Source organism: Astatotilapia calliptera, chromosome 8 (genome assembly GCF_964374335.1).
Source record: "Astatotilapia calliptera chromosome 8, fAstCal68.1, whole genome shotgun sequence".
Classification (NCBI taxonomy): domain Eukaryota; kingdom Metazoa; phylum Chordata; class Actinopteri; order Cichliformes; family Cichlidae; genus Astatotilapia; species Astatotilapia calliptera.
The window spans coordinates 26,195,096-26,211,818 of NC_137429.1; positions in this window are offsets into that span (position 1 = coordinate 26,195,096).

A 16,723-nucleotide genomic window follows, 5' to 3' on the forward strand; every position below is an offset into this window, starting at 1 on the left:
GCTCCACAGCGCCCCCTACAATATTTCAAAACATCAGCCCCTGCTCTGTGTTTCATCTATGAGTCTGACACTTGGTAAGCTTGTGTAAGATATCAAGATGTACAAAAAAGTCTCTTGGAGCAATATCCCAAATCCAACAGGAAGTCAGCCATTTTAAAATTAATGTGTAATTTTGATGACATTTTCCCCCCTTTTCAGGCCTCATACTTTGACGAACTCCTCCAAGGGATTTCATCATATTGAAGCATTCTTCAGTGTGTAGAATCTAAAGACCTTTGTGATGTTAAATTGCGAAGCTTTTTCCGTTCAGGGAAACGGGGTGGTCATGGCGGCACGTAGAGTTTCAATCACTCGCAAAAAGCAGTAATCTGCTGTCACTAAAAAACACAATGTCCAATCTCTCCCAAAGGTCGCAGGTGTGATGAGACTCGAGCTTGGAAATGTTTGTTATGCTATTTGTCAATAATGGTTAGAGCGCCACCTAGTGGCATGACTATAATCCTGGTTGAATAAGATAAAATGTTAGCTGGTGATTAAAAGCATGAAATCCATCAATGTGACATCACATCGGACGTGCCGGTTTGAGGTGTTGGCAGTGGCTCGACGTGCCGGGGGTGCGAGGGCCCTCATAACGCTGCTTGCAGCTTTAATTAGGGCCCGAGCACTGAGAGTGCGAAGGCCCTATTGTATCTGCTCCGTTTCTTATTATTATTATTATTATTATTATTATTATTATTATTATTATTATTATTATTATTATTATTATTCACCCCAAACAAGGGCCTTTTTGAGGGCCTAAACATGCTCAAAAACTCATGAAATTTTGCACACATGCCAGGTCTGGTGAAAAATTTTGTATTTTAATGGTTTTACATATGAGCACTGGGAAATGGCTCTACAGCGCCACCTATGCCTTGTTAAATGCAGCCCTACGACCACATCGTTTCAGCTACATGTATGAAATTTGGCACACATGTGTATCATGCCAAGACGAACAAAAAAGTCAGTGGGCCCATTGACGCAAACCCAACAGGAAGTCCGCCATTTGGAAGAGAAGGTGACATTTTGGCTCTAATTTTGCCATTTCCATGCCTCGAACTTTTGCGAACTCCTCCTTGGGGTTTCATTTCATAACCTTCAAATTTGGACAGTGTCAACTACACCCTTGTGCCATGTTAAATTGCGGAGCTTTTGAGTTTTCACAATACTATGAGGCCGTGGCGCCATGGCGAATTTCGATGACTCGCCATGAAAATCTTATTGCCTCTCATTCTGTCATACATGTTCCGATCTGGACCAAAGTGAACACATATGATAAGGCTCCACCCCTGAACATATTTCAACTGCCATATTTGACATCAAGGACAGCGCCACCTAGTGGGAACAGGAAATGTCATGTTTTACACTTTGGGGTACAGTATAGTGATGGGTGACATCTGCAGCCTCAAATTTCTCCAGGAAAGCCTTAAGGAGTTGGTCTTGGGTTACAGTGAAAACTGTGACTTTTCGTGAAAGGGTGTGACCCCAGCAGCATGGCGAACTTTGATGTCACGCCATGAAGAAACAAATTAGTATAACTCAATGAAATCCAGTCTGATTAGTACCAGACTTTACAGGCATGATGTCACACCCGCCCTGAACAGATTGATGTGCCCATTGTCAGGAATATGAAGAGCGCCACCTAGTGGGAAGAGGAAATGTCATGTCTTACACTTTGTTGTACTGATTTTCACAGGTTCATAGTGGCCACCTCAAAAGCGGTGAATATCACCATCAGTCCTTGATGATGCTTTAGTGCAAAAATTGTGACTTTAAACTGAACGGCGCACCCTGGTGGCAACGCTGTTCACCATGAAAAATGAAGTGGCTTTTGAGGGGCTTGGAAAGTTTATAGAGGCTTGAAATTTGGCGCACTCCTCCATTGTGCTTAAGGCTTTGTTGTTATGTGATCATTTTCATTGAATAGCGCAAAATGGCTCCACAGCGCCCCCTACAAAATTTCAAAACCACAGCCCCAGCTCTGTGTTTTATGTATGAATCTGAAACCTGGTAGGCTTATAGGAGATATCAAGATGTACAAAAAAGTCTCTTGGAGCAATATCCCAAATCCAACAGGAAGTCAGCCATTTTAAAATTAATGTGCAATTTTGGCGACATTTTCTCTTCTTTTCAGGCTTCATACTTTGACGAACTCCTCCAAGGGATTTCATCATATTGAACCATTCTCCAGTGTGTGGAATCTAAAGACCTTTGTGATTTTAAATTGCGAAGCTTTTTACGTCCAGGGAAACGGGGTGGTTATGGCGGCACTTAGAGTTTGAATCACTCGCCAAAAAGCAGTAATCTGCTGTCACTCAAAAACACAATATCCAATCTCTCCCAAAGGTCGCAGGCGTGATGAGACTCGAGCTCGGAAATGTTTGTTATGCCATTTGTACATAATGGTTAGAGCGCCACCTAGTGGAACGACTAACTAATCATGAATGAATGAGTTGAAATGTTAGCTGGTGGTTAAATGCATGAATTCCATCAATGTGACATCAGATCGGAGGTGCTGGTTTTAGGTGTTGGGCTTGGCTCGACGTGCCGGGGGTGCGAGGGCCCTCATAACGCTGCTTGCAGCTTTAATTATTATTATTATTATTATTATTCAGGCGAAACAAGGGCCTTTTTGAGGGCCTAAACATGCTCAAAAACTCATGAAATTTTGCACACATGCCAGGTCTGGTGAAAAATTTTGTATTTTAATGGTTTTACATATGAGCACTGGGAAATGGCTCTACAGCGCCACCTATGCCTTGTTAAATGCAGCCCTACGACCACATGGTTTGAGCTACATGTATGAAATTTGGCACACATGTGTATCATGCCAAGACGAACAAAAAAGTCTGTGGGCCCATTGACGCAAACCCAACAGGAAGTCCGCCATTTGGAAGAGAAGGTGACATTTTGGCTCTAATTTTGCCATTTCCATGCCTCGAACTTTTGCGAACTCCTCCTTGGGGTTTCATTTCATAACCTTCAAATTTGGACAGTGTCAACTACACCCTTGTGCCATGTTAAATTGCGGAGCTTTTGAGTTTTCACAATACTATGAGGCCGTGGCGCCATGGCGAATTTCGATGACTCGCCATGAAAATCTTATTGCCTCTCATTTTGTCATACATTTTCTGACCTTGACCAAAGTGAACACATATGATAAGGCTCCACCCCTGAACATATTTCAACTGCCATATTTGACACCAGGGACAGCGCCACCTAGTGGGAACAGGAAATGTCATGTTTTACACTTTGGGGTACAGTATTGTGATGGGTGACATCTGCAGCCTCAAATTTCTCCAGGAAAGCCTTAAGGAGTTGGTCTTGGGTTACAGTGAAAACTGTGACTTTTCACGAAAGGGTGTGACCCCAGCAGCATGGCGAACTTGGATGTCACGCCATGAAGAAACAAATTAGTATAACTCAATGAAATCCAGTCTGATCAGTACCAGACTTTACAGGCATGATGTCAGACCCGCCCTGAACAGATTGATGTGCCCATTGTCGGAAATACGGACAGCGCCACCTAGTGGCAACAGGAAATGTCATGGCTTTAATTTTGTTGTACTGATTTTCACAGGTTCATCGTGGCCACCTCAAAAGCGGTGAATATCAACATCAGTCCCTCGTGATGCTTCAGTGCAAAAATTGTGACTTTAAACTGAACGGCGCACCCTGGTGGCAACGCTGTTCAACATGAAAGATGAAGTGGCTTTTGAGGGTCTTGGCAAGTTTATAGAGGCTGGAAATTTGGCACACATCTCCAAATCGATGAAGGCTTTGTTGTTATGTGATCATTTTCATTGAATAGCGCGAAATGGCTCCACAGCGCCCCCTACGAAATTTCAAAACCACAGCCCCAGCTCTGTGTTTTATGTATGAGTCTGAAACCTGGTAAGCTTATAGGAGATATCAAGATGTACAAAAAAGTCTCTTGGAGCAATATCCCAAATCCAACAGGAAGTCAGCCATTTTAAAATTAATGTGTAATTTTGGCGACATTTTCCCCTCTTTTCAGGCTTCATACTTTGACGAACTCCTCCAAGGGATTTCATCATATTGAACCATTCTCCAGTGTGTGGAATCCAAAGACCTTTGTGATGTTAAATTGCGAAGCTTTTTACGTCCAGGGAAACGGGGTGGTTATGGCGGCACTTAGAGTTTGAATCACTCGCCAAAAAGCAGTAATCTGCTGTCACTCAAAAACACAATATCCAATCTCTCCCAAAGGTCGCAGGTGTGATGAGACTCGAGCTTGGAAGTGTTTGTTATGCCATTTGTCAGTAATGGTTATAGCGCCACCTAGTGGGACAACTATAATCATGATTGAATGAGATGAATTGTTAGCTGGTGGTTAAATGCATGAATTCCATCAATGTGACATCAGATCGGAGGTGCTGGTTTTAGGTGTTGGGCGTGGTTCGACGCGCCGGGGGTGCGAGGGCCCTCATAACGCTGCTTGCAGCTTTAATTAGGGCCCGAGCACCGAGAGTGCGAAGGCCCTATTGTATCTGCTCCGTTTCTTATTATTATTATTATTAGGGCCCGAGCACCGAGAGTGCGAAGGCCCTATTGTATCTGCTCCGTTTCTTATTATTATTATTATTATTATTATTATTATTATTCAGGCGAAACAAGGGCCTTTTTGAGGGCCTAAACATGCTCAAAAACTCATGAAATTTTGCACACATGCCAGGTCTGGTGAAAAATTTTGTATTTTAATGGTTTTACATATGAGCACTGGGAAATGGCTCTACAGCGCCACCTATGCCTTGTTAAATGCAGCCCTACGACCACATCGTTTGAGCTACATGTATGAAATTTGGCACACATGTGTATCATGCCAAGACGAACAAAAAAGTCAGTGGGCCCATTGACGCAAACCCAACAGGAAGTCCGCCATTTGGAAGAGAAGGTGACATTTTGGCTCTAATTTTGCCATTTCCATGCCTCGAACTTTTGCGAACTCCTCCTTGGGGTTTGATTTCATAACCTTCATATTTGGTCAGTGTCAACTACACCCTTGTGCCATGTTAAATTGCGGAGCTTTTGAGTTTTCACAATACGGTGAGGCCGTGGCGCCATGGCGAATTTCGATGACTCGCCATGAAAATCTTATTGCCTCTCATTTTGTCATACATTTTCTGACCTTGACCAAAGTGAACACATATGATAAGGCTCCACCCCTGAACATATTTCAACTGCCATATTTGACACCAGGGACAGCGCCACCTAGTGGGAACAGGAAATGTCATGTTTTACACTTTGGGGTACAGTATTGTGATGGGTGACATCTGCAGCCTCAAATTTCTCCAGGAAAGCCTTAAGGAGTTGGTCTTGGGTTACAGTGAAAACTGTGACTTTTCACGAAAGGGTGTGACCCCAGCAGCATGGCGAACTTTGATGTCACGCCATGAAGAAACAAATTAGTATAACTCAATGAAATCCAGTCTGATCAGTACCAGACTTTACAGGCATGATGTCAGACCCGCCCTGAACAAATTGATATGCCCATTGTCGGAAATACGGACAGCGCCACCTAGTGGGAACAGGAAATGTCATGGCTTTAACTTTGTTGTACTGATTTTCACAGGTTGATCGTGGCCACCTCAAAAGCGGTGAATATCACCATCAGTCCCTCGTGATGCTTCAGTGCAAAAATTGTGACTTTAAACTGAACGGCGCACCCTGGTGGCAACGCAGTTCATCATGAAAGATGAAGTGGCTTTTGAGGGGCTTGGAAAGTTTATAGAGGCTTGAAATTTGGCACACACCTCCAAATGGATGAAAGCATTGTTGTTATGTAACCATTTTCCTTGAATAGCGCAAAATGGCTCCACAGCGCCCCCTACAATATTTCAAAACATCAGCCCCTGCTCTGTGTTTCATCTATGGGTCTGACACTTGGTAAGCTTGTGTAAGATATCAAGATGTACAAAAAAGTCTCTTGGAGCAATATCCCAAATCCAACAGGAAGTCAGCCATTTTAAAATTAATGTGTAATTTTGATGACATTTTCCCCTCTTTTCAGGCTTCATACTTTGACGAACTCCTCCAAGGGATTTCATCATATTGAAGCATTCTTCAGTGTGTAGAATCTAAAGACCTTTGTGATGTTAAATTGCGAAGCTTTTTCCGTTCAGGGAAACGGGGTGGTCATGGCGGCACGTAGAGTTTCAATCACTCGCAAAAAGCAGTAATCTGCTGTCACTAAAAAACACAATGTCCAATCTCTCCCAAAGGTCGCAGGTGTGATGAGACTCGAGCTTGGAAATGTTTGTTATGCTATTTGTCAATAATGGTTAGAGCGCCACCTAGTGGCATGACTATAATCCTGGTTGAATAAGATGAAATGTTAGCTGGTGATTAAAAGCATGAAATCCATCAATGTGACATCACATCGGACATGCCGGTTTGAGGTGTTGGCAGTGGCTCGACGTGCCGGGGGTGCGAGGGCCCTCATAACGCTGCTTGCAGCTTTAATTATTATTATTATTATTATTCAGGCGAAACAAGGGCCTTTTTGAGGGCCTAAACATGCTCAAAAACTCATGAAATTTTGCACACATGCCAGGTCTGGTGAAAAATTTTGTATTTTAATGGTTTTACATATGAGCACTGGGAAATGGCTCTACAGCGCCACCTATGCCTTGTTAAATGCAGCCCTACGACCACATCGTTTGAGCTACATGTATGAAATTTGGCACACATGTGTATCATGCCAAGACGAACAAAAAAGTCTGTGGGCCCATTGACGCAAACCCAACAGGAAGTCCGCCATTTTGGATTGAAGGTGACATTTTGGGTCTGATTTTACCGTTTCCATGCCTCGCACTTTAACGAACTCCTCCTTGGGATTTGGTCCTATAAGCTTCAAATTTGGACAGTGTCAACTACACCCTTGTGCCATGTTAAATTGCGGAGCTTTTGAGTTTTCACAATACTATGAGGCCGTGGCGCCATGGCGAATTTCGATGACTCGCCATGAAAATCTTATTGCCTCTCATTTTGTCATACATTTTCTGATCTTGACCAAAGTGAACACATATGATAAGGCTCCACCCCTGAACATATTTCAACTGCCATATTTGACCTCAAGGACAGCGCCACCTAGTGGGAACAGGAAATGTCATGTTTTACACTTTGGGGTACAGTATAGTGATGGGTGACATCTGCAGCCTCAAATTTCTCCAGGAAAGCCTTAAGGAGTTGGTCTTGGGTTACAGTGAAAACTGTGAGTTTTCGCGAAAGGGTGTGACCCCAGCAGCATGGCGAACTTTGATATCACGCCATGAAGAAACAAATTAGTATAACTCCATGAAATCCAGTCTGATTAGTACCAGACTTTACAGGCATGATATCAGACCCGCCCTGAACAAATTGATGTGCCCATTGTCGGAAATACGCACAGCGCCACCTACTGGCAACAGGAAATGTCATGGCTTTAATTTTGTTGTACTGATTTTTACAGGTTCATCGTGGCCACCTCAAAAGCGGTGAATATCACCATCAGTCCCTCGTGATGCTTCAGTGCAAAAATTGTGACTTTAAACTGAACGGCGCACCCTGGTGGCAACGCGGTCCACCATGAAAGATGAAGTGGCTTTTGAGGGGCTTGGAAAGTTTATAGAGGCTTTAAATTTGGCCCACACCTCCAAATGGATGAAGGCTTTGTTGTCATGTGATCATTTTCATTGAATAGGGCAAAATGGCTCTGCAGCGCCCCCTACAAAATTTCAAAACCACAGCCCCTGCTCTGTGTTTTATGTATGAGTCTGAAACCTGGTAAGCTTATAGGAGATATCAAGATGTACAAAAAAGTCTCTTGGAGCAATATCCCAAATCCAACAGGAAGTCAGCCATTTTAAAATTAATGTGCAATTTTGGCAACATTTTCCCCTCTTTTCAGGCATCGTTCTTTGACGAACTCCTCCAAGGGATTTCATCAGATTGCACTATTCTTCAGTGTGTGGAATCCATAGACCTTTGTGTTGTTAAATTGCGAAGCTTTTTACGTCCAGGGAAACGGGGTGGTTATGGCGGCACGTAGAGTTTGAATCACTCGCCAAAAAGCAGTAATCTGCTGTCACTCAAAAACACAATGTCCAATCTCTCCCAAACGTCTCAGGTGTGATGAGACTCGAGCTTGGAAGTGTTTGTTATGCCATTTGTACATAATGGTTAGAGCGCCACCTAGTGGAACGACTAACTAATCATGAATGAATGAGTTGAAATGTTAGCTGGTGGTTAAATGCATGAATTCCATCAATGTGACATCAGATCGGACGTGCTGGTTTTAGGTGTTGGGCGTGGCTCGACGCGCCGGGGGTGCGAGGGCCCTCATAACGCTGCTTGCAGCTTTAATTATTATTATTATTAGGGCCCGAGCACTGAGAGTGCGAAGGCCCTATTGTATCTGCTCCGTTTCTTATTATTATTATTATTATTATTATTATTATTATTCAGGCGAAACAAGGGCCTTTTTGAGGGCCTAAACATGCTCAAAAACTCATGAAATTTTGCACACATGCCAGGTCTGGTGAAAAATTTTGTATTTTAATGGTTTTACATATGAGCACTGGGAAATGGCTCTACAGCGCCACCTATGCCTTGTTAAATGCAGCCCTACGACCACATCGTTTGAGCTACATGTATGAAATTTGGCACACATATGTATCATGCCAAGACGAACAAAAAAGTCTGTGGGCCCATTGACGCAAACCCAACAGGAAGTCCGCCATTTGGAAGAGAAGGTGACATTTTGGCTCTAATTTTGCCATTTCCATGCCTCGAACTTTTGCGAACTCCTCCTTGGGGTTTCATTTCATAACCTTCATATTTGGTCAGTGTCAACTACACCCTTGTGCCATGTTAAATTGCGGAGCTTTTGAGTTTTCACAATACTATGAGGCCGTGGCGCCATGGCGAATTTCGATGACTCGCCATGAAAATCTTATTGTCTCTCATTTTGTCATACATTTTCTGACCTTGACCAAAGTGAACACATATGATAAGGCTCGACCCCTGAACATATTTCAACTGCCATATTTGACACCAGGTACAGCGCCACCTAGTGGGAACAGGAAATGTCATGTTTTACACTTTGGGGTACAGTATTGTGATGGGTGACATCTGCAGCCTCAAATTTCTCCAGGAAAGCCTTAAGGAGTTGGTCTTGGGTTACAGTGAAAACTGTGACTTTTCACGAAAGGGTGTGACCCCAGCAGCATGGCGAACTTTGATGTCACGCCATGAAGAAACAAATTAGTATAACTCAATGAAATCCAGTCTGATCAGTACCAGACTTTACAGGCATGATGTCAGACCCGCCCTGAACAGATTGATGTGCCCATTGTCGGAAATACGGACAGCGCCACCTAGTGGCAACAGGAAATGTCATGGCTTTAATTTTGTTGTACTGATTTTCACAGGTTCATCGTGGCCACCTCAAAAGCGGTGAATATCAACATCAGTCCCTCGTGATGCTTCAGTGCAAACATTGTGACTTTAAACTGAACGGCGCACCCTGGTGGTAACGCGGTTCACCATGAAAGATGAAGTGGCTTTTGAGGGGCTTGGAAAGTTTATAGAGGCTTGAAATTTGGCACACACCTCCAAATGGATGAACGCTTTGTTGGCATGTGATCATTTTCCTTGAATAGCGCGAAATGGCTCCACAGCGCCCCCTACAATATTTCAAAACATCAGCCCCTGCTCTGTGTTTCATCTATGAGTCTGACACTTGGTAAGCTTGTGTAAGATATCAAGATGTACAAAAAAGTCTCTTGGAGCAATATCCCAAATCCAACAGGAAGTCAGCCATTTTAAAATTAATGTGTAATTTTGATGACATTTTCCCCCCTTTTCAGGCCTCATACTTTGACGAACTCCTCCAAGGGATTTCATCATATTGAAGCATTCTTCAGTGTGTAGAATCTAAAGACCTTTGTGATGTTAAATTGCGAAGCTTTTTCCGTTCAGGGAAACGGGGTGGTCATGGCGGCACGTAGAGTTTCAATCACTCGCAAAAAGCAGTAATCTGCTGTCACTAAAAAACACAATGTCCAATCTCTCCCAAAGGTCGCAGGTGTGATGAGACTCGAGCTTGGAAATGTTTGTTATGCTATTTGTCAATAATGGTTAGAGCGCCACCTAGTGGCATGACTATAATCCTGGTTGAATAAGATAAAATGTTAGCTGGTGATTAAAAGCATGAAATCCATCAATGTGACATCACATCGGACGTGCCGGTTTGAGGTGTTGGCAGTGGCTCGACGTGCCGGGGGTGCGAGGGCCCTCATAACGCTGCTTGCAGCTTTAATTATTATTATTATTATTATTCAGGCGAAACAAGGGCCTTTTTGAGGGCCTAAACATGCTCAAAAACTCATGAAATTTTGCACACATGCCAGGTCTGGTGAAAAATTTTGTATTTTAATGGTTTTACATATGAGCACTGGGAAATGGCTCTACAGCGCCACCTATGCCTTGTTAAATGCAGCCCTACGACCACATCGTTTGAGCTACATGTATGAAATTTGGCACACATGTGTATCATGCCAAGACGAACAAAAATGTCTGTGGGCCCATTGACGCAAACCCAACAGGAAGTCCGCCATTTGGAAGAGAAGGTGACATTTTGGCTCTAATTTTGCCATTTCCATGCCTCGAACTTTTGCGAACTCCTCCTTGGGGTTTCATTTCATAACCTTCAAATTTGGACAGTGTCAACTACACCCTTGTGCCATGTTAAATTGCGGAGCTTTTGAGTTTTCACAATACTATGAGGCCGTGGCGCCATGGCGAATTTCGATGACTCGCCATGAAAATCTTATTGCCTCTCATTCTGTCATACATGTTCCGATCTGGACCAAACAGCACACATATGATAAGGCTCCACCCCTGAACATATTTCAACTGCCATATTTGACATCAAGGACAGCGCCACCTAGTGGGAACAGGAAATGTCATGTTTTACACTTTGGGGTACAGTATAGTGATGGGTGACATCTGCAGCCTCAAATTTCTCCAGGAAAGCCTTAAGGAGTTGGTCTTGGGTTACAGTGAAAACTGTGAGTTTTCGCGAAAGGGTGTGACCCCAGCAGCATGGCGAACTTTGATGTCACGCCATGAACAAACAAATTAGTATAACTCAATGAAATCCAGTCTGATCAGTACCAGACTTTACAGGCATGATGTCAGACCTGCCCTGAACAGATTGATGCGCCCATTGTCGGAAATACGGACAGCGCCACCTAGTGGCAACAGGAAATGTCATGGCTTTAATTTTGTTGTACTGATTTTCACAGGTTCATCGTGGCCACCTCAAAAGCGGTGAATATCACCATCAGTCCCTCGTGATGCTTCAGTGCAAAAATTGTGACTTTAAACTGAACGGCGCACCCTGGTGGCAACGCGGTTCACCATGAAAGATGAAGTGGCTTTTGAGGGGCTTGGAAAGTTTAAAAAGTCTTGAAATTTGGCGCACACCTCCAATGTGGTTAAGGCTTTGTTGTTATGTGATCATTTTCATTGAATATCCCAAAATGGCTCCACAGCGCCCCCTACAAAATTTCAAAATCACAGCCCCTGCTCTGTGTTTTATGTATGAGTCTGAAACCTGGTAAGCTTATAGGAGATATCAAGATGTACAAAAAAGTCTCTTGGAGCAATATCCCAAATCCAACAGGAAGTCAGCCATTTTAAAATTAATGTGCAATTTTGGCAACATTTTCCCCTCTTTTCAGGCATCGTTCTTTGACGAACTCCTCCAAGGGATTTCATCAGATTGCACTATTCTTCAGTGTGTGGAATCCAAAGGCCTTTGTGTTGTTAAATTGCGAAGCTTTTTACGTTCAGGGAAACGGGGTGGTCATGGCGGCATGTGGAGTTTCAATCACTCGCCAAAAAGAAGTAATCTGCTGTCACTCAAAAACACAATGTCCAATCTCACCCAAAGGTCGCAGGCATAATGAGACTCGAGTTCGGAAATGTTTGTTATGCCATTTGTACATAAGGGTTAGAGCGCCACCTAGTGGAACGACTAACAAATCATGAATGAATAAGATGAAATGTTAGCTGGTGATTAAAAGCATGAAATCCATCAATGTGACATCACATCGGACGTGCCGGTTTGAGGTGTTGGCAGTGGCTCGACGTGCCGGGGGTGCGAGGGCCCTCATAACGCTGCTTGCAGCTTTAATTATTTTTCTTTTTCATGCAGTCATGGTAACAGGTAATTACACTGATCATTAATATATCTTTAGAAAATGCCACCAGACCGTATTCTCATGGAAGGGCTGGTCCTTGGGCCTGACTTTTGTTTCCTTCTTTCAGGTCCTAATTCAGTGCTCCTCCCATTTCCTAAAGGAAATGAGTTCACTTTGTTGGGAGTCTAAATAAACTGTTTTCCTCCCAACATCTCTCTCTCTTTCTCTCTCTTTCTCTCTTTTTTGAGGTGCTATCAGTACAAGTGGACTTAGTTGAATTATTATTTTGTCGATCTCTCTGCTTGTTGTGTTGTGAATGAACTGGGAATAATAAATGGGAGCTGATATACACTTTTTGGTAAAATATTATCATGTTTATAGCTACAAATCAAATCTGGGAGACTCCGCGTTGCTGCAAGAAAGATGTGCATCCAAGAAGAACTGAGCGGGTTATTAATGCATTATATGGGTCTAAGGATGATTGTTGCCAGTTAGCTTTTTGATTCATGATATATAGAAGTGGTCTGGACCCACAAGCCCATAATGCCGATTCTGCTAACTTCAATACACAGACCTGCCAGAACCTAACAGTAAGTAATGTTTTGTGTTCTTCTGCACACTGTTCAGGTCAGGTTTACATGGAGTAATAGTTTGATGTAAAGTGGCTGTAAATTTAAGAGTAACTTTATATGTTCTTCAGTTCAGTCTGTCATTTGATTACTTTGACACCCCCCTCCAAAAAATCTTTAATTCCTGGACTTTGTTTAAATATTACCTTTAAAATTCTTGTTATTACTGATATTTTGTTCCTAATTATTTGTACCTGCTTGGTATTCTTTCTTATTTGAATTTAATGTGAACTGGTGTTGTGCTGCTGGAATCATAATTTCCCTGAGGGACCCTCCCCAAAGGATTAATAAAGTTCTATTCTATTCTATTCTATTCTATTCTATTCTATTCTATTCTATTCTATTCGTCTTTGAAAATGCACATCTGACACCTGGCCCCTTCAACAATGTCTTTACAACATAACTATAACATTTACTTATGAGTCATGGAAGCATTACGTTATATGAGAAAGATGCGTAAGTGGGCACATGTATGTAAAAGTCAAACTATAAATGAATGTATTTCCCTGTGCTTCCTCCAGGTGGCAGCAGCTCATAGTTATTATGAAACCACCACATGACTGGCGATGAGCCTCCTTTCATAGTTCTTATCCAAGGGAAAAATCGCCCCAGCATTTATTCTGATGAAATATTAACTCCCTCTGTTAATTTCTGACTTATGAAATGTATAATGTATAATAAATAGACACAAATTCATAAGCTGTGACCTATTTTTCATCAATTTTGTTTTTTGTCACGTCTCACTATGCCACCTCTCCTCCACTGTTGCAACAACTGTTTTTGCTGTGCAATAGAAAATAAGAAAACCAAAACCAAACAAAAAATCCCACAAAAAACAAGAAACCATATGAATTCCAGTTTGTTAATAACACTGGTTATTCCCTTTAAAAACTGCTGCATGACAAAGACCTTTTTCATGATGTTTACACAGATGTCTTACGTCTAATTACATGCCGCTCTTGGATTTATTGCTCTCATCACTTCAGGGCTGCAGGACACGAGCTGCTAGAATGCTTTGGGATCAATATTCACCCATGTGCTTGGAACATTTGGCACATTATATCAGAGACAACACGTCATACAGGATGTCCAGTTCTTCTTGTTACAACCGTGACGTTAATGAGGAGTAAATCCAGCAGATCTGGTCGAAGCAATGTGTGTGTGGGAGGAAGGGAGAGAATATGTGCACCAAGTCCAGCTGGTATGCGTGAGTCTGTCCTCCAGGTCACTCTCCTCTGGGGAGTTCCACATTTTTTTGTCTCCGGGGCCTCTGGACAGGAATGCCCCTTCAGTGTTCACATGAATAAATGCAGCCCTGACACATTTCCACATGTCACACAGGAAGGATTTCTTTAAGGCACTCAGCTGGAGTCACCAAATTGGCATTTGGATCAGACACATTTACATACATCACATATGTCATGTATGTTGCATTGAGTGCAAAAGAGGCCAGCTCTTACATATGAATAATTGTTTAACAAGAGTTTCCTGGGAAGACTGCGAGCACGCTGCATTATATCAGCCATAAAATTGTCACATTCATTTCTGCTTAAAGGTTGCTCAAATGGAAAAGCATCAAGGTGCACGGGGCTATCTGTGAATGATCTAAGCCTAATAGTTTCTCTCAATCATCTGTCTGGGCTGGGTGAGCAATATGTTGATAAGACCCAAACAACACGGCGGGGATGATTGACCTGAAGCGATATTCAGAGAGATGCATCCTGTATGCAAGCCATGACTTATATATGAGAATCACCTCACAATGACGTCTGCTGCTCAGAAATGCTCTTTCCATGAGCGGGGTGATCACCCTTATCAATTTTTTAAAGCCCGGGTTATTGACACTGTCCTGACTTATGGAGGTTATGCAGAGGCCATGGTAATGATTCCCTAAGCTTTCACATACAACACCAGAGGGGCTGGCTCTTACTCTAAAATATTGGATGATAGCAGATTTTACTGGGCCATTGAGCATTACTGTAATGTCTTCTTTGTCCATCTGGATATTTATATTCTCCTCTGTGACATGCAAAACAAGACATATTGCAGAAAAAGGGTCAAAAATGACCAGTGAGCGTGCATGCTTTTCAATATCGATTCAGTATTATTATTTACAGGATGCTGAACGGATTTTCCTCAGCTGAAGTAAAAGCTGCACAAAGAAGACTCAGACACCACAATCAACTAGCTTTTTATTTGGCTTTGCATTTACTTGGATAGTTTTAATCTTTCATTAATGACGAACTTTACAAATAATGGCGTAAGTCCAGCTGTGACAGCCATACATCAATTAGTGTAACATACATCTGCACAAAAAGCTGTTAATGAATTGCTAGTTTGCAGCATCAGTTCTTTGCAAGCACTCATTTCTCCTAAACACCCCTGGAGTTGACCCACCACCAAGAGAAGATATTAGCTCTTAAGGGAATGTGAACAGCCATCAGTCTGAATAGATTATCTATAGGAGGCAGTTAATGTTAATATGGTATAATAGAGTGGCAACACTACTACCACAAATGTGCAGGTGTCATAGGCGTGTATACTGGAAGTAGATTGTCAAAAATCCATCCGCTTATCCTTTTCAGGGTTGCTGGAGCCTATCGCAGCTGTCTTAGAGGCAGGGGTACACCCTGGACAGGTTGCCAGTCTGTCGCAGGGCTAACACATAGACAACCAATTTAGAGTTTCCAATTAACTTATTTTCCCACTAAGTGCATGTCTTTGGGAGGAAGCCAGAGCTCCCGGAGAGAACCCACACAAACTCCACACAGAAAGATCCCAGCCTGATGGTGGAATTGAACTCAGGACCTTCTTGCTATGAGGCAACAGTGCTAACCACCGTGTTATCAAAAACAACAAAAAGCAATTATGACAGTCAGCTCACACAGAGGCTATTTTGAGCAGATGTATATAGTGAAGTTTGGCATGTGACATCACGTCCAACAACTTATGTTGTTTAAAGGAAATTATCGCTGCTGTTTCTTTCCTCACAGTGCCTATATTCTGCTGTTGGGTGCAGCAATCACCCCCAACTATTTATCTGATACAGCAGCATCAAATAAATAGTAGGGAGATAAATAGTTGTATTAGCTATAAGTAATTAGAATTTTTAAAGTCACCAGTATCTATTTCAAACATTTGATCATTTTACATTTTTTATATTTATAGTTTTATTTTCACTACTCTCCTCATATCCATCTCATCCTTTTCCTCTTCACCTAAAACCCTCTCTCCTGAAGTTTGGATTTTAACTAATCCTACAGAAAGACGATTATTTATTCTTGATATTCTCACAATTCGTTATTGACAGCAGATAAGAAATATTCTACCCACTGTGGACAGCTGACAAGAGCGGCAAAACAAGATAACATTATAAGCTAACAGAATGCCAGCTAATTTTAGACTGCAGTGTCCTAAAGGGCCAAGTTACTTTCAGGAAATCATATTTATTTATTTGTATATCTACTAATCTAATAATGTAATAAAATAATCCTCATGTAAAAAAAATAAGTAATTCAAATACTGGTTAAGTATTTGAATTGTGAAAATCTATTGTGAAAATCTATTGTAATCAAAAGATAGACTGCTAAGCTAGCGTAGTTAGGCTTTGGGTAGCTAAGAAAGACTAGAACGAAAACTGGGGGGAAAATCTACTCTTTGATTTATTCAATATAATAAACTCCTCTATAAAGATAAAGAGATAAGCATTCAAACAGATGTTTACATTTTGTCAAACAAGAAAAAAAAAATAGTAAAATAGCTTTAGCTACACTTTTGAAGTCTCAGCAATAACTAGCTAAGCTAATGTGCAGATGCTACATTTAGGTTTAGAAACAGTAGCTGGTG